Source organism: Miniopterus natalensis, chromosome 1, assembly GCF_054644295.1.
Source record: "Miniopterus natalensis isolate mMinNat1 chromosome 1, mMinNat1.hap1, whole genome shotgun sequence".
Taxonomy (NCBI): domain Eukaryota; kingdom Metazoa; phylum Chordata; class Mammalia; order Chiroptera; family Miniopteridae; genus Miniopterus; species Miniopterus natalensis.
The window spans coordinates 157,129,069-157,147,718 of record NC_142081.1 but is presented as its reverse complement, the minus strand read 5'-3'; the positions used below and the strand labels follow the sequence as shown (position 1 = coordinate 157,147,718).

Below are 18,650 nucleotides of genomic sequence, written 5' to 3'. Positions count from 1 at the left end.
TAAATGAACTAAGTACTAGTTATGAATGCAAATTTAGTATCAAGTTAACCTAAATTCTGTGTATTGTAAAAAACGGGTTTTGCTTTTTCCTCTGGTCATTTCATGTTAATATTTTAAATTGGAATGACTTGAACTACAGCTGTCTTCAAAACTTTGAAATAGAGCTGTTTTTATTTAATAAAAATATAATTTGTATTATAAAGTAAATATCTAAAATTAAAAAATGGCAAAGAACTCATTTGTTAATGGACTTTAGCTTGAATTGCCTTGCTTATATAAGAAGTATCTAAATGTAATACACACTAAATTGTTTTTGGAGGGTGAATATATTTAAAAACTTAGTAAACCTCTGTATTTCAGATGTTTTGAAAAACAAATTTTCTTTAAGTTTCTAAAATATGGTTGTCCAAAATATTTTAAGATGGAGTTAGAATATTTCATAATGCTCACCAAGCAATTTTTTCTTTGCCTAGCGTTGGTGCTTTACTTGTTATTTATTCTGCCACAGTCTGCCTATGCAATGGATGTATTCACAGTCTCAAATTCCCCAAATCTTTCTGTAGTTCAGGCTTCCTTGCCTCTGTTATAGATGTGATATCAAACTATTAAAATACATTTTAAAACTTTTAAAAATCTGAGTTTCTCACCAAATTAATGACTTACCTGTCTTAGTTGAAAGGAGAGCTCACACATAGTTTGTCACCTTTCTGTGAATGTTATCTATTGCCTGGACCATTGAAGTAACTTTTAGAGAGTGTGTGTGTGTGGGGGGTGTGTGTGTGTGTGTGTGTGTGTGTGTGTGTGTGTGTTTGTAAATGTCACAAGTAATAGAGAAATAACTTTTTGCTATAAAATAATCCAACAGTATACATAAGGCAAAAGTTCTTCATCCTTACCTAGTCCCTCTCACCTCTTATTTATTTATTAAAAAAAAGTCTTTATTAATTTCAGAGAGGAAGGGAGAGGGAAAGAGGGAGAGAGTTAGAAACATCAATGATGAGAGTCATTGATAGGCTGCCTCCTGCATGGCTCCTGCTGGGGGTCGAGCCCGCAACCTGGGCATGTGCCCTGACTGGGAATCAAACCTCCATCTCCTGGATCATAGGTCGGTGCTCAACCGCTGAGCCATTCTGGCCGGATTAACCTCTTATTTTAATGATCTTCATCATGTAGCCTTTGAGACCTTTTTTATTTCATACTGAAATACCTTTCTAATTTGTCTCCTGCTTTTGCCTGTGACTCCTCTTCAATCTTTTCAAATAATGCTTGCCAATTATCTTAACAAATTTTTTTTCTTCTTTTGCTTTGGACCAGTTAAGGTTCTCTTTCCTTCATTTCATTTTTCTCCTCCATTAATTGGAAGTTACATACTTTATGCTCTGTAGTTTCACTGGTTAACTTAAGACTGAAGTTAATATCTATATGCCTCACAAATATTACAAGAAGCATAGAATGCTCTAACTCCAGTCACCATAGTTCTCTCCTCCTGATTTATGATATTATTGTCCAGGATTTTACGTCTATATTTTTCTTTAATTCACAAATTAGATATTATGCTTATTGTTTCATAAGTCAGTGATTAATAGTTATCATCTTTGTTCATTCTGTCTCATGTCAGACCTTTCATCTAGGTTCAGTTGCTTTCATTCTGATGCCTTCTTCCTTTGAAGTTCCTTTAGTGAAGGTTATTTTGTTAGCCTGAAAAATCTTTATTTCATCTTCATTCTATAGAGATTTTCTTGCTATAGAATTCTGGACAGAAACTTACTTTCTTTCACTATTTTGAAGGTATCTTTTCACTGCCTACCTTTTACTGTTGAAAAGTTGGTAATTACTCTAATTGCCTTTGTGGGTAATCTGCTTTTCTCACTGGTGGCTTTTGATGTCTTCTCTTTGGTGCTGTACTCATTCTTTCACTGTGATGATATGAATGTGGTTTTCTGTTATTCTATTTTAGAATTGTTGGTTTTTTGTAACTTGGTGATTGGTGTCTTTAAATCTGGTGATTGGAGAATTCTCCACAGTATTTATTCTAATAATGCCTGTTCCCGGTTCTCTTAGGTGACAGGTGTATATTGAATCTTATCACCGTAGATGCCAATTCTCATAACCTTTCCTAGTTTCCATCTTTGACCCTTTGTGCTGCTTTCAGATATGTCTTCCAGTTCTCTCTTTCAGATGTGCTTCATCTGCTGTTTATCCTTTTTAGTTATTACATTTTTCATATTAGAAAATAAAATTGTATTATAAAATTGCCTGGCCAGTTTTTTTTGTCCTTGTCAATTTTGATAACTTATTAATCCCCTTTTATACTCTCACTTTCCTTTTTTTGTTTCTTTAAGTATATAGAACATAGTTATTTTATATTCTGTATTTGGTATTTAAATCTTTTTTGGTCTTTTCATGTCTCATTGTATAGTTGGTTGTTTCTTCTGACTTATGTTCATGGTGGTTGGTTTATTGAATACTCAGTGATTTCCTTTCTTCTTTATAAATTTTTGCCTATTGGTAGTGTGTGTGTGTGTGTGTGTGTGTGTGTGTGTGTGTGTCTTAATGGGGATTTGGGGAATATTTGAGTATTACCATCTTAATTCATTTTTTCAGTTCATGAACGAGGGATGCCTTTCCATTTATTTAGGTCTTTAATTTCTTTCTATGATGTTCGGTAGTTTTTGTTATACAGTCTTTCATATCTTTAGTTAAATGTATTTGTTGGTGTTATTGACAGTAGAATTGTTTCCTTAATTTCTTTCTCAGATTGTTCATTGCTAGTGTAGTGTGTAGACATACAGTTGAGTTTTACAGTAATTATCTTATATCCTGTAACCTGCTGAGCTTTTTTATTAGCTCTGATAGTGTGGATTTTTTCAGGCTTTTCTATGTAAAAGATCGTGTCATCTACAAATAGAGATAATTTTATTTCTTCTTTTTCAGTCTGATGGTCTTTATTTATTTTTCTTACCTAAATTATCCTGGCTAGAATTTCCTGCACAAAATTGAATAGAAGTGGTGAAAGCAGACATCCTTGTCTTGTACTTGATCACAGGGGGAATGCTTTCAGTCTTTCACCATTAAGTATGATGTTAGCTGAAGGTTTTTGGTAAATGCCCTTTATCACATTGAGAAAGCTGCCTTTTATTCATAGTTTGTTGAGGTTCTTATCATGAAAGTGGTGGATTTTTAAAAATGTTTTTTCTATATTTATTGAGACGATCATGTGCTTTCCCCCCTTTTATTGTATTAATATATTTTATTACATGGTTAATTTTCATATGTTGAACAAACCTTGTATTCCTGAGATAATCCCCATTTGGTCATGATGTGTAATTAAAAAAAAAAAGTTCCTGTATTTGGTAATATTTTGTTGAGGATTTTCATGCCTATACTTACAAGGGATATTGGTCTGTAATTCCTTTTCTGTGATGTGTTTTTCTGGTTTAGATAGAGTGCGTTAGAATGTGTTCCCTCCTGTTCTGTTTTTTTGGAAGAATTTGTGAAGGATTGTTTTTATTTCATCTTTAAACGTTTGATACAATTAATTAGTGAAGCCATCTGTTCTTTGGATTTTGTTTGGTGGAAATTTTTTGATTACTGACTCAATCTCTTTACCTGTTATAGGGCTACTTAAATTTTCTATTTCTTCCTGAGTCATTTTGGTAATTTGCATCTTTGTAGGAACTTACTGATTTTATCCAAGTTATCTGATTGTTTTAGCATATAATTCTTTGCCATGTAATCCTTTTTATTTCTGTAATGCTGGATGTACCATTCCCTTTATTCCTGATTTTAGTAGTTTGTCTTTTCCATTTCTTGGTCAGTTTAGCTAAAGATTTGCCAGTTTTGTTGATATTTTTAAAGAATTAATTTTGGTTTTGTTGATTTTCTCTGTTAGTTTTTCTATTTACTTAATTTATTTCTACTCTAATTGTTATTTCCTTTCTGCTCTGTTTGAGTATAATGTGCTCACTTTTTCTAGTTTTTAAATGGGAAGTTAGGTTATTGATTTGAGATCTTTCTTCCTTTTCAGTGTGGTTGTTTACAGCTGTAAATTTCCCTTCAAGAACTGTTTTAACTGCATCCATAAATTTTGGTATATTGTTTTTCATTTTCATTCATCTTAAAGTATTTTCTCATTTCCCTTGTGATTCTTTCTTTGATCCATGGTTTATTTATGAATAATGTGTTCTTTAATTTTCACATATTTGTGATTTTCTCAAATTTCCTTTTGTATTTCTAGTTTTATTCCATTGTGGCTGGAGAGCATACTTTGTATGATTCCAGTCTTTTAAAATGTATTGAGGCTCATTTTATGCTGTAATATACAGTCTAATCCTGGAGAATGTTCCATATATACTTGATAAAGGTGCATTCTGGGGTTATTGTGGGGAGTGTTCTATAATAGTCGTCTAGGGCTAGTTGCTTATAGTTTTCAAGTCTTATTTTTTTATTGCTTCTCTGCCTGCTTGTTCTATCCATTATTGAAAATACAATATTTAATTCTTCAACTATTGTTTGTCTCTTTCTCACTTCTGTCAGTTTTTGCTTCATGTATTTTGAGTCTTTGCTTTTAAATATATATATGTTTATAATTATTATATTTTCATAATAGATTGACCCTTTCATCATTATAAAATGTCCTTTCTTGTCTTAAAACCTAATGTATCTGATATTAGTATAGCCTTTTCAGCTCTTTCTTTGCTTACTCTTTGTATGGTGTATATTTTACCATTCTTTTACTGTCAACCTGTTTGTGTCTTTGAATCTAAAGTTTAAAAAAATAATTTCTGGTTCTTTATTGATGTTTTTTACTTGATGAGATTTCATTTTTATATATTTCTTTAGTTTTTTTAGGTGTGGTTTTCATTAGTTCTTTGAATGTATTTGTAATAGATGATTTAAAATTTTTGTCTGATACGTCCAACATCTGGGTTTCCTCAGAGACAGTTTCTCTTGACTGTTTTCCCCACTCTGTGGGCCATAATTTCCTATTTTTTTTTCATGACTCATAATTTTTTGTTGAGAATTGGACAGTTTAAATAATATAATGTGACAACTCTGGAAATCAGATTTCTCCATTCTCCAGGATTTGTTGTTATTTAGTGACTTTACTGGACTGATTACTATGTAAAGTCTGAGTTTAAAAAAATTATTTGCCACTGAAGTCTCTGCTCAGTTAGGTTAGTGGTCAGCTAATGATAGGACAGATATTTCCTTAAACACCTGGAACCAATAAGTCTTTCAGCTTTTGCTGAGGGGCTTTCTGTGTGAGATGACATGAATTGCATGCTCTGAGGCAGTTTACAACTCTGCTTTAGTCTTTACTTTTTTTCTAATGCAGAGCCTCAATATTAGCCAGATGTGAGGGGCTAGAGCTTTCTCAGATATTTCCTGGGCATGCATAATGCCCTGTACTTGTGTGTAGTCTTCTGGATTCCCAGGAATGTGTCAGAGTTTTTCAGAGTTCCCTGTAGACATCTTCTTCCCAGTTTTTCTATCTAAGTTTTTTGGTCTCTTATTATCTCCAATTTGTATCACTGTCTAAGACACTGCAGTGTTATACAATTGCTGCTGATTGTTTTCAGCAAACTCTAAGATAGTGCTTTTTGCACAGTGTGAGTTCTGAGTCACGTCAAATAAAGACAAAGTATGAGAATAGCGTTTTTCAAGGGAGCTTCTGGACAGGTCTAATAGTGACATCTCGGGCTCTTTGTTTCCTCCAGTATTTGCTAGACTAGTGGTTTTTGCATTTATGGTGGTTATGAGTTGTATTTTTTTTCAAGAGTAATATGGAACTGGGAGAGTAATGGGAATAGGACAAGTTAAAAATGTTACAGGATCATTGAATAAAAGTTCCTCGAATTGTTGCAAGCCTTTGGGTAATTTCCAGAGTTGTGAAAAAATTGATTTTGGCAGTTTTTGCAAGTTTTCTCATTGCTTTTATGGAGGAACAGATTTTTTTGGAGGTCATCAATTTTCTACTTTGGAAGTGTTCCTCCACCCCCTGATTTTTTTTTTTTTTTTTTTAAATCCTCAGTAGAGAACACGTTCCCACTAATTTTAGAGAGAGAGGAAGCGGATCGGGAGTGGGGTGGGGAGAGAGAGAGAAACATCGATCGGTTGCCTCCCATACACGCCCTGACAGGGAATTGAACCCACAACCTTTTGGTGTACAGAATGATGCGCCAACCAACTGAGACACCTGGCCAGGGCCCGGCCCCCTGATACTTTTACACTTGTTTTTCCTCCATGCTTCACTTTACCTCTTTGGAAACTACAGTACATTCTTCCAAGATTCAGCTCAGATGTTATGTATTTAGTGATACCTTTTCTGATTTTCCTCCATATATTACAACTTCTTTCTGTTTCTATATGCCTTGAACATAACTCTTACTTTACTCACTAGGATATTTGTTTATTGATATCTCCTACTAGATTGTAGGATATTTGAGACTACTTTTTATCTCCGGTTTCTAAGAGTTGAAGAATCCTTGGAGATTATCTGTAGTTAACATGATTGTACAAATGAGACTGAGACCTAGAGGAAGTAAGACAGTAAATACTTGACTAAGTATTTAGTGGTAGGTGTGTTCCTAATTCCCATTTTCTTCTAACTGTGCAGTACATAATCATTATGTACTTAATTATTAATTTTATATATAATTGTGAAGCTACGGTTAAATGTATTGCTAGATACATGCAAGTGAAAACAAATTTATATTACTAGAATTTCATATGTAGTTGTATATATACACAATAATATAGGAAATAATATCAGGAGATTACAGATGCAAGCCTAGTTAATTTTAAATATAATAGGAATGTCTCCCTGTATCTGAATTTTATAAATTCGTATACATGCATGTATAAGGTAATTAGTTTGATATCAGTTTTTGATAAATCTACAAATAAATGAGTGTTGTTTTATCAAGTAATCTCTATGAAGAAGCTCTATTTTTATCCATTGATAAGTATATTTCTTATAACACATTTTAGAAGTCACATAAGAAATTTCAGGACTATTTCATCAAATGCGCAGATTAATTTAGCGATCTGTCATGTACAGCTTTTACACAGAAAACTTTGTCTTCCCAAAAACTGTGAAACCGTCAGAAACTATATCTTCCTTTAGTTGACTTGATTAGACACAACTTATAACTGTTTTTGAAATTCTATCTAGTCTCCAGAAGTAGGAAATTTCCCAGAGAGTAGTTACTGAAAATAATTTATGATAGTCTCTGAAGTCTATTTCAAACAGAAGTGTTAGAAAATTGTATTAAGTTATGACAATGATGTGAAAAATCAGTGTCAGTGTCTTTGATGATAATATTCGTATTTGAGTTTCTGGACATATAACATCTGCATATGCAAATATATAATCTGGTATAAACTGGATTCTAAAGTAGTATTAAGTATTATAGGACACTATCTATATGGCATTAGCTTGTTTTGTCTTACTGTTACCTAATACTTAAAATACAGGAGAATTATAATGCTAATTGATTTTTGTTAGGAAGCTCCTACCTTGGAAACATTTTATATACAGTCATGTGCTGCTTAATGATGGGGATACATTCTGAGAAATGTGTTGTTAGCGAATTTTGTACTTGTGCGAACATTATAGGTTGTACTTATACAAACCTAGATGGTATAGCCTACTACACCCCTTGACTATTTGGTATAGCTTATTGCTCCTAGGCTATAAACCTGTACAACATGTTACTATACCAGACAACAGGAGATTAAATCAAGCACAAGAGAAAATGATGCTATCAGGAGATGCTGTAAGTGTGAAATGAATGAGGCTGCTGTGGGTGTACGTAACACAGCATACGGTTTCATGGCAAAATTTTTTCCCCCATAAGTAGAAAGAATGCACTTTAGAGTAAGGATAAAAAAGTATTGTGTAGTAAATACATAAACCAGTAAGTCATTTATTATCATTATCAAGGATTATGTACTATACATAATTGTATGCTCTATACTTCTATATGACTGTCAGCACAGTAGTTTGTTTACACAGTATCACAAACACATGAGTGATGTGTTGCACAGTGATGTTATGATAGCTACCATGTCACTAGGCAATAGGAAATTTTCAGGTCCATTATAATCACAATAAGGATCACCATTGTACATGCCGTCCATTGTTGACCAAAACATCATTGTGCAGCGTATGTTTGTACATAGTTCTCAGTTAATGAGAAATACATACTTGCATTCCTGTGGAAATGATGGCTAGCTTCAGTGCCTGATCTAACGGCTAATGTACTTGATGCCTGTTTAGGACTCTGTTGACTGCAAACAAAAGGAACCCATCTCGAATTAGTTCACCATAAAAGGAATTTTATTGGCTGTAAAATAGAAACTTTGTGTCCTGAATTCAGCTGTACCTGAAGCCAACTGAAATTATTTTGTATCTAGTATAATAGATATAGTTATTTAGCATTTTTGTAAGCATTTTAATGCCTACACAAAATGCTATCATCCTATGTGACATTATTTACCAGTATTAATCATTTGCGTGTTGCTGGAAATGTAGGTTTCCACATTTTCAGTACTGATTTACTTATGGTGGAATTCTATAAATAAAATTGAGACAAAATATGAATATTTTTAAGCTTCTTGATATAAACAGTTTTGATGTATGGTTATGGTGGAAATATTTACTAATTTCCACATTCACCAAGAGTATATAAAAAATTATTGATTCCAGAACATCTTTGCTAACAAATGATGTTTTAAATAATGATTTTTTTTTTGGTGGGATTTTTTTTAGGTTGTAAGAAACATAACTATTCCTTGTGGCTATAATTGATAATAGATGATAAAGGAAGGTATAAATGAGGATAACTCTTATATATCTCTTGCTTTGATCTTTTCTCTAGATTGGACATTATACTTGGAAATCTAACTGCTAATTCCATATATCCAATTGGATGTCCAGTAGGCATCTCTAACTTAACGTGTGCTCTACTGTGCTCTTGATATTTTATCCCAAACCTTTCCTGTTGTCTGTCAAGAACTGTTAAGGGTTTGAGATTTTACCCTATTTGTAAGCTGACAAGGTATCCTGCCATAGTTTCGTGGATGCTGGCAGAAGAGATAAGATACGAAGGATTTTATTACAGCAATAGCTGTAGCCAGAGTATCAGCACTGGCTCCAGTTCCCAGAACCTCAGTTCCCACAGGGCTATGTGAAAGGCCAGGGGACACCTTACACATGCAGTGGACTGTGTTACAGGAGAGGAACCCGGAGCTTAGGGTACTGGAATCTTTCATAATGGGCAGCAGGTGAGCCCCAGAGAAGAAGGGGGATAAACCTCTACTTAATTTTGTTCCTTGCATTTGGTACCTTTGAGCAGTTAATATATACACGGTGTCCCGATAACAGCTGATAGCTCAATCAATGTTTTTTTCTTTTCAGCCATACTAAGCTTTGAACAGAAGAAATTCACCCTAAAATGCTACTGGAAGTTCGAAAATACAGTTGAAATACAAATAGTGCCTTTATAATTATTCAAAGGTGTTCCCCCCCAAAAAATGTATACACACTTTAACAGCTGATAACTCACTTAATTTTCACTCCTTTTCAGGTTTAACTGACTTGAAATAATGGGTGAAGCCAGACTAAGCTTTGAACCAAGAAAATGTATCTATTAGATTTTTTTATGGGGAAACATAAAAGATAAAGTTTACAGTACAAAACCGGCAACAGTTGATGAATTGAGGGCGTGCAAATACTGAATGAAATGATTCTTGATGTTTGTGATTCCATTACTTTGAGTTATCACAGTGCCTGGACCAGAACAATCATCAGTTTGAAAACAGGTGTGGACAAAAAAATTATTCATTTCTGTAGATTCTTTTAAGTTTTGAAAATGAATTGTATGTTAAACATTGATTTTTATAATCATTTAAAGTGTGTATACATTTTTTTGGACACCATGTATTGAATGAATGGATGGATAATTTGCATGGTAAAGAAATGAAACTCTGTTTTCAGAATTTGTAGCATGTATTAGTACTGTGATCAAATCAAGGGAAAATGATGAATTAGAATTAATTGCTTTTTATTCACGGAGGATCAATATAGCAATTGTAGCTTATCAATTGGAACTACTAACAGCAGAACCAGTTTATTAATGTTAAGTCATCCACTCAACAAATACTTGAGTGCCAGGCAAGGTGGGGTGGTAAGCATTGATGATACTCTGATAAATGAGGTGCACACAGTCTCTTCTTATGGAACTTAAAACCCAGTTGTGGAGAGAGGCACTGGATAAGTATAACAAGTATAAATGTTCTGGTGGATAAAGTTTTAGAAGTTCCTGCCCCAGCCAGTTTGGCTCAGTGATTAGAGGGTCAGCCTGCGAACTGAACGGTGCCGAGTTTGATTCCGCTCAGGTGCACGTACCTCGGTTGCAGGCTTGGTCCCCGCCATGGTCACGGGTGCGTGCAGGAGGCAACCAATAGATGTGTCTCTCTCTCTCATCAATGTATCTTGATATCTCTCTCCCCCTCCTCCCTCTCTCCCTCCTTCCCTTACACTGAAAAGCAATGGAAAAGCAATGGAAAAAATACCCTCGGGTGAGGATTAAAAAAAAAGTTCCTGTGGTGGGAGTTGCAGACTCAGATGCCTGCACTGCCATCCAGGTAATGTAAAAGAATGTCCTGGGTCAGTGAGAGCATTGGAACAGCCTGGAGCCAGAGCTGAGGGAACTGATAAACTGCAGAGCACGGGACCTGTGTAAAGGGTGCAGCAACTAACTGCTCCATTTGATGGATCTCATATAGCAATGGGGACCCACTCTTTCCTTATTTCCAAGTTTTTCAAGAGAAACGGAAGTAGATTGTCATTCAAAGTATCGCAATTTTCTAAGGTGCTGTGTAGTCCAAATTGAACATAGTTTTGACCTATAGGTGTCTTCTATATATAGTGCCTTTAAGTAAGGTTCTATCAAGAAAAAACTGGGGGAGGGGGATTATTCTATCTAGATTACCTTTTTTTCCTCCTAAATTTTAATGTTATTCCCAATCTTCCCATTTGTAATTATATATCTAGATTTCTTATGGCATAACTAACAAGGACAGGTGTGGGTATAAAAATCATTAGAACATGAGATTTATAAGGGGGGCAAAAAGACCTCTGACTCCGTCTTGTCAGCTTTTGTTTTGTTGGACTAGCTACTTAACCTTTTTCAGTGCTTAGTTTATTCCTCATCTATAGCAGTAGATTAATAGTTAAATTACCTCACAATGGAATGAGATAATGTACTTGGAAATGCTTTGTATGCAGGGCTCTATGAATGCTGTGTTCTTGCCTTTTGTTTTCTTTCTAACTCTCCTTCCTCCCATTCCCCACACATTCAGTTGTGCCTGACTCATACTTTCATTGCGTTATCCTAGATAGCACTTATTGATGCAGTAACTTTGGCAAGAATTTAAGTTAGCAATCCTCTTGAGGAATATTTTCAATTTTAAAAGAAACTCATAGAGTCATTGCCTTGACCTAATGTTATGAAAGTCTGATGTACCACAGGCCAGTGGTCATTGGGTAGGCGGATCTTTGGCTGAAATCCCATAACCAGATAAGTGCCTGTCCCACTTACCTTGAAGACAGTTTTCAAATGACTTTTTTTTTTTGGCAGTGGTTGGAACCAGAAGTTGCTGACAGCTTGGTTTTTATTCTCATTGATTTGCATGATGTCTGAAAATAAACACAATATAGAAAGACCAGGTGTAATTTTATCTTTTCCTTCCATCTCTGGTCTTCATTCCTAGGGAAACAAACTTAATAGAAGTAAACACTGCTAAAGCCTAGTCTTTCATAAACATGAAGTGCTTGTGTGTGTAGGGATGTTGGAGCTGTAGGTATCTAGGATACCGTAAACATTTTCAGTGGCAAGAGACTTAGGGTGCCTTTGGGGAAGTTGTGAGTCTGAATAACAAGCAGCAGTGTCTTGTAAAATAATAATTCTCAGTGGCAGTGGTGGGGTTGTTGAATGGAAAGGGAGAGAAGAATTATCTGGGGAAAAGAATCTATGTTTTTTGCCCTCCCTCCCCAATTTTATTATGAAAAATTTCTAAATATACTAAAAACTTGAAAGAGTAGTATAGTGAATAACCATATATACCCATCATGTAGATTCAACTACTAATATTTTACCACAGTTTCTCTATACATTTTTTAAAAAAGACATGGATAATTTTGAATAAGGGCTATGTATTAGGAGAATTATCGTTCATCTTCTTAGGTGGGAAAGAGGTACTATGGTTATTTGGGGTAATACCATTTTAAGAATGTATATGTGTTTAAGTACCCAGTAAGTATTTTTTATTTATTTTTTATTTTTCAATTACAGTTTACATTCAGTATTATTTTATATTAGTTTCAGGTGTACAGTACAGTGGTTACACAATATACTGTACAAGGTGTTTGCACTGATATTTTCAGTACCCACCTGGCACCATATACAGTTATAGCAATATTATTGACTACATTCTCTATGCTGTACTTTATATACCTGTGACTATTTTGTAACTACCAGTTTGTACTTCTTAATCTCTTCACCTCTTTCACCCAGTACCTGTTAAGCATTAATGAGTACAATGACATACCTCCAACTGACTTTCAAATTGTTCACGAAAAAACCCATATTTCATATTTTCTTTCAAAATAGAATTTAATCAAGGATTATGTATGGCATTTTATTGTAATGTCTTTTACAATCAGAATAACCCTACCCCCTTATTTTCTTACTTCACATGTGGAACATTGTACAAGACAGCCACAGAGTCAATTTCTTGGGCTTTGTCTTATTGTTTCTTTGTGTTATTATTTTCCTTCTAGCATCATTTTTCTTTTTCTTTTTTTTTTTTAAATTTTATTATTGTTTAAAATATTAGAGATGTCCCTTTTTCTCCCCAATGACACGTTCTACCCCGTTCCTTCCCCCTCCCCAGTCCCTCTCCCCACCATTGTCCATGTCCTTGGGTTGTGCATATATGCATATAAATTCTTTGGTTAGTCTCTCCCCTTCCACCCACCCGCTCTCCTCCATCCCTCTTGACATTCATCAGTCTCATCTATGAGCACCGTTTTTCTTAACTGGAAGTTAGGCCTTAAGATTTATTAGGTTAAAGATTTTTGGCAGAGCCACTTTATAGGTGATGCTGTTTACTTTATATTCCATCACATCAGGAAGCACATAACATCATTAATACTAATATTAGTGATGCCAAGATTTCTTCCTTGTAAAGGAATGTTCTTTCTTTTGATAGTTTGGCACCATGTGACTATCCTATTTCTCATCAACCTTTCATGGAGGATTTTGGCATACACTGAGGATCCTTGCTGAATCAATGTTTTAATAGTGTACTTCTCAATTTTGATGTGTTTTTCTCCCAATTCTGTTGACAGTCTACCATATTGGGGAATGAATAGTGTCCTTCAATGTGTTGGCTAAGAAAATGGGTTTAAAACCAGGGTTATAGGAAACATTTAATGGTATCTAATTTTATATAACTTCCTTCAAGCTGGATTTTTAATTCTTTGGAAAGAAAGTACTGAGTAGGAGCCCAGAGTCATTCATTGAATGAACATTATGCCTGATGAAATTAATTTCTTGACTAGGAAAATGTTTTACTTTGTAGTCAGGTTATATCAAAGGAACTAGTGTATGTTAGTTTTAACAAGGCATTTAAAAATACCTCATTTTTTTTTCATTTTGGAGCCATTTGGTTAATTCAACAGTGTTTTACTAGTTATGCTCTAAACACATTGATTATTCATTTTGCATTTACTATTGTGTGAGGCCCTAGTCAGGTTGCTTAACATCTAGTGGAAGAGACAGGTTGATCAACAGATAGGATCAGGTATGCTGTGGTATGGACAGGAAGCTATGAGAGTTTTAAAGAAATGCTCTGCAACCTGTAAGGAAGTCTAATTGTATGAACAAATAAATATATATTAAGTACTCATTAATTCAGTAGTGCATGTCTCCAAGATATCTGGTACTGACTTCCAGGCCCTTTTGATCATTGCAGATAAGTTCTGAATTATGCTTAGATTTAAAGTTTTTTAAATTGTTGGTTGGGCATATTCTCCTTTTTCTAAGCAGAAGATAAAATAAACCCATAACTACTACTTCTGGATAATTAGTTACATTCCAACAACAGTTCTTCTATACCACCTGCGTGTCAATTCAATTTTGACACTACCCAGAATAAGTGCAGGACCATAAATTAAAGGGCTCAGTTTCACAAGATTGCCCCTACTTCAGATGGCCCCCATCTGCACTTCTGATGGTCTGGCTTGACTACATATTTGGGAGTTTTCATGAGGTTTGATCATTTGGTAGAACGACTCACTGAACTCCAGAAAGTACTATGCTTATGATTACCATTTTATTATAAAGGATACAAAAGAACAACCAAGATGAACAGGTATATAGGGCAAGGTCCAGAAGAGTCTTTAGGGCAGGAGTGTCAACTGTCCCAGTATATCAGTATATGTATCATTTATTCAGTATACCAGTATATCAGAAGGTTCACCAACGAAACTCAGAATTTTGTTATTCAGAGTTTTTGTTGAGGTTGCTTTATATAGACATGGCTACATGACTGAACTCAGTCTTTAACCCCTCTTCTCTCCCCAAAGGTCAAAAGGTACGGTGGGAGTGGGGTCCTGAGGCTGATATGTTTCAACCCACTAATTATGTATGCAGTTGGTTTTTCTGGGACCAGCCTTCATCCTGAAAGCAATCAAGGGTCTGTGTCCTGTGTCGGTGTCGTGTCGTGTCGAGCCCCCCCCCCCATCACCTCATCAGCATATCAAAAACACTTTCATCAGGGAATTCTAAAGGTTTTTGAAGTTCTGTTCCACCAGGTATTTATTTTTCCTTATGGTTGTAAAGTCAGATAATGTTTTTAAGAAACATAATCAACTTACAGGACATTTCTGCTCTAAAGTGAATGGGAGAGGGTTTTCATTTAGGCATCAATTTGAGCAACTATAGTGGATTGCTTTCCATTTCAGGAGTGGGGAACCTTTTTTCTGCTAAGGGCCATTTGGATATTTACATTATCATTCTCGGGCCATACAAAATTATCAACTTAAAAATTAGCCTGCTGTAAATTAAAAATTAGCGTAATGTGATGGCTGGGCCAGACCAAATGATTTCACAGGCCATATATGGCCCTTGGGCCGGACGTTCCCCACCTCTGCATTAGAGAGAGGCTTTAAGAAACCAGAACACAGAGGGAGTTTGTAGTGCTAAAAAAAATTATTTTAACTTTTATTTACTCAAATTTCCAAGCCTTTAAAATGAAGAATTATTTTATAAAGCTGATTTGGGGTTTGAGTTATATATGGCATTTTACTTATACATGTATTTATAAATGATTTGGGGCATGTTTAAGCAGGTAAATATAAACCCTGAATATTGCTGTGTTTATATTAGTTTGTTTATCAAGCTATGTGTCGATTTTCATTTTTTATATTCTTTAAAATATGTAGTCTAACCTTTGTAAGATGGAGTAGTATTAGTAATAACCACATAATAGCAATAGTAGTAGTAGTAGTAGTAATTATAATAGCTACCATTAATGAAATCACTTATTATTTCGTGTTATCTTTCTAAACACATTTGAGGAGAGTTACAATAAATTAAAAAGACAAAGCATGGAGAAACAATAGCTTAAAAGGAGAAATAAATAATGGTTTATCAGGAAGAAGAATTAGTCTGTAGAAATACATGCCTTACATTCATAGATGGTTACTAAGGGCACCTGGCATCTTTAGAGCAGTGCTTTCCAAGGTGGTATTCAGTCAGGTGCAAGCTACATTGTCATTATTTTAATACTACTAATTGAAGCAAATTTAGGTTGTCTTAAAGCCACTCCTTCATTTTAATCTGAATACTTTCTGTATGTGTGGGGAGAGGAGAGGTGAGATTTGTTTGCAGGAATTGTTTCACCTTCATATGGAGTCTACCCTGGGAAAGTCCAGGGGAGGCTGAGAATCATAGCTTTTCAGAGTATATACACACAGATGCCTATTGTTTATGGTTTACAGGTTACAAAAGATACCAAGTATTTTCTTTTTCATATTAACTTTTATAAATATACATTTATTTTCCCTTTTACTCTGTCAGACCAATATCTGTCACTAGTTCTTTTACTTTCATGAAATTTTGAGAACATTTGGAATGCTTTTATAATACTTTTATAATCTCATATTTGGAATTTTAAATTGAGCATTAGTTGAAAAACTGCCTTGAATTGGACTTGAACTATATATTGAATTGGACGTAGTAATATATAGTAAGTGGAGTTTGTGGTTACTGCCAGTAATCTTTTGATTTATGTAAGAAATGAGAATTGAAGTACATTGAAGTCAAAACTCTAGATAGGTGCCTGAGGAAGTGATGGGCATGAATTGGTTTACTCATGAAAGAATTCTATGAGGAAAAATACATGATGAAGAATTTGGTAGATCTGGATTAGTGGCAAGGAGATGATACTTCTCTCGGACTACTATGTCTTAACTAGGTATCTCCTCACTAAATGCATTCTTCAGATAGAAATAATATTAGCTAACTAATACTTAATTGGAATATTCTGGAAAGCATAGTATTTGGAGAAACATAAACAAATGACTCCATTTCATTCTTAAAGTAGGCACTATTAATGACCATTATTTACAGTGTTTAGGTATAAATCATAGTTGATAGACACATTATCTCTGTGTACAATACTTAACATTGGGCAGGTCTGTCTAATTTAGGATTAGTGGAATTGGAAAACTTTAACTTTTAGAAATGGGTTTTATAAGGAAGACTTAGTTAATATTTCCCCCCTAATTTTCCTAATTCACAGGGATAAAATTACTTCGTTCTATGGGTGGCTAAGAATGGATATTTAGGATCTGTGGTTTCTCCAGGAACTTTTACTCTGATTCAGTGGCTACAGAACTTGGTTGTGCATCAGAACCATCTTGGGGACCCCACTCACCCCCCACTTAATAGGGAAATTACATTATTATGTATTTATTAGAACATATACAAAAGTAGAATAATATAATAAGATGAGGAATTTTAGCAGTATGTATGTAGACTAGGGTTTTTCTGAGACCTGATTCACCTGGAAACTAAGATAAATATTCACACACATACCAGCTCACCAGGTAATTCTGATGCATAGTTGTGTTTGGGAAACATCGTTCTAGGGGAATCTGTAGATAAATGTTTCAGAACAAATGCTATTTAAATGATTTTTCTTGATCTATATTCATACCACCTCCACATCTAGATTTATTCTGACTTTCAGCATTTTTCTTAAAATTTTTTAATCAAGTAAAATTTGGGTAGCTTAACACTTTATTAGTGCTACTAATTTGTTAATGTTTGCATATGAAATTAATGCTAAGTGAACTTCTTTTAACGAAATGCCCTGTCTTATTAGAGCTTTTACTTAAAATACCTTTCCCTTTCCCAAACACCTTTGTCTCTCCTGGTTGATTTGATTTCTCCTACATTGCCATGGAAATTCATATATAAAAGGTGGTAGTTGTGCAGTTTCTTATAACTGCAACCTGAGGATTTGGTGAATCTGATTCAAGATGTCCTGGGAGTTCTTTTTTCCCTTTTTTTAAACCCCAGTGGTTAAGTACTTCTTTGACTGCTTTGACTTTGCATTGCTCACGATGCTATCAAGTTATACACTACTTTTTGCCTTACACTATAATTAAGCTACAAATATCCTATGCCAAGATGAGTTTTTAAAACTTCAGGTGGAAATCTTTGTTTAGGTGTGTCAGAAGTAATTGTTCTTTAGAATACCTACATAAGCTACTTTGTCAGGTGCAGTTAACAGATTGTCCAAATAACTGTGGCATAAATACTAATGAGCCCATTTATCATCTCACGGAAGAGTGGTTCCAGAGTTGTCTAATTCAGTATTCTAATTATGTCAGTGTTCCAGATCATTTTCTCTCTGATTCCTTTTTCCCATATCATGGGCACAGATGACTGCAATAGGTCTAAACATCATATTATTATTATTATTATTATTTTTAATATATCTTTATTGATTTCAGGGAGAGGGAGAGAGAGAGAGAAGCATCAGTGATTCGAGAGGAGTCATTGATCGGTTGCCTCCTACATGCCCCCAACTGGGGATCCAGCCCACAACCTGGGCATGTACCCTGACTGGGAATCGAACCAGAATCTGGATCCTAGGTCTATGCTCAGCTGCTGAGCCACACCCGGCCAGGCTACACATCATATTCTTGTATAACAAAACCCAAAAGCCGGAAGGAAGAGCAGAACCTTCTCCAGAAGTCTCTTTTTTTCTGGTAGAAAATTTTTCCCTGCATTCCTCAGCAGACTTTCCTTTATGTCCCGTTAAGTAAAACTGGTTCTTTACCCAGTCCTAAATCTGTTACTGACAAGAGGAAATTTGATTCCCATTATCACCTTAGAGCAATATTGGTTCGTCCCCTGAAATTGGAGGAGGGACCCACCCAGTTGATCCCATTGATGTCTCATCTTAAATAACATCTGTGTTTTGTCATTACAAAAGAGGCAGAGGCTGATGAGTAGGCAATCCTTAGGATATGCCAAACTATAATATTAATTTATATTGGCAGT

General features: G+C 34.7%; 1 protein-coding gene across 1 annotated transcript in view; it reads left to right on the top strand.

The window, feature by feature from the left end:
- BMP2K (BMP2 inducible kinase) overlaps positions 1-18,650 on the top strand; it is a 111,857-nt gene that overhangs the window by 19,827 nt on the left and 73,380 nt on the right. The gene's annotated exons all lie outside the window — the stretch shown is intronic.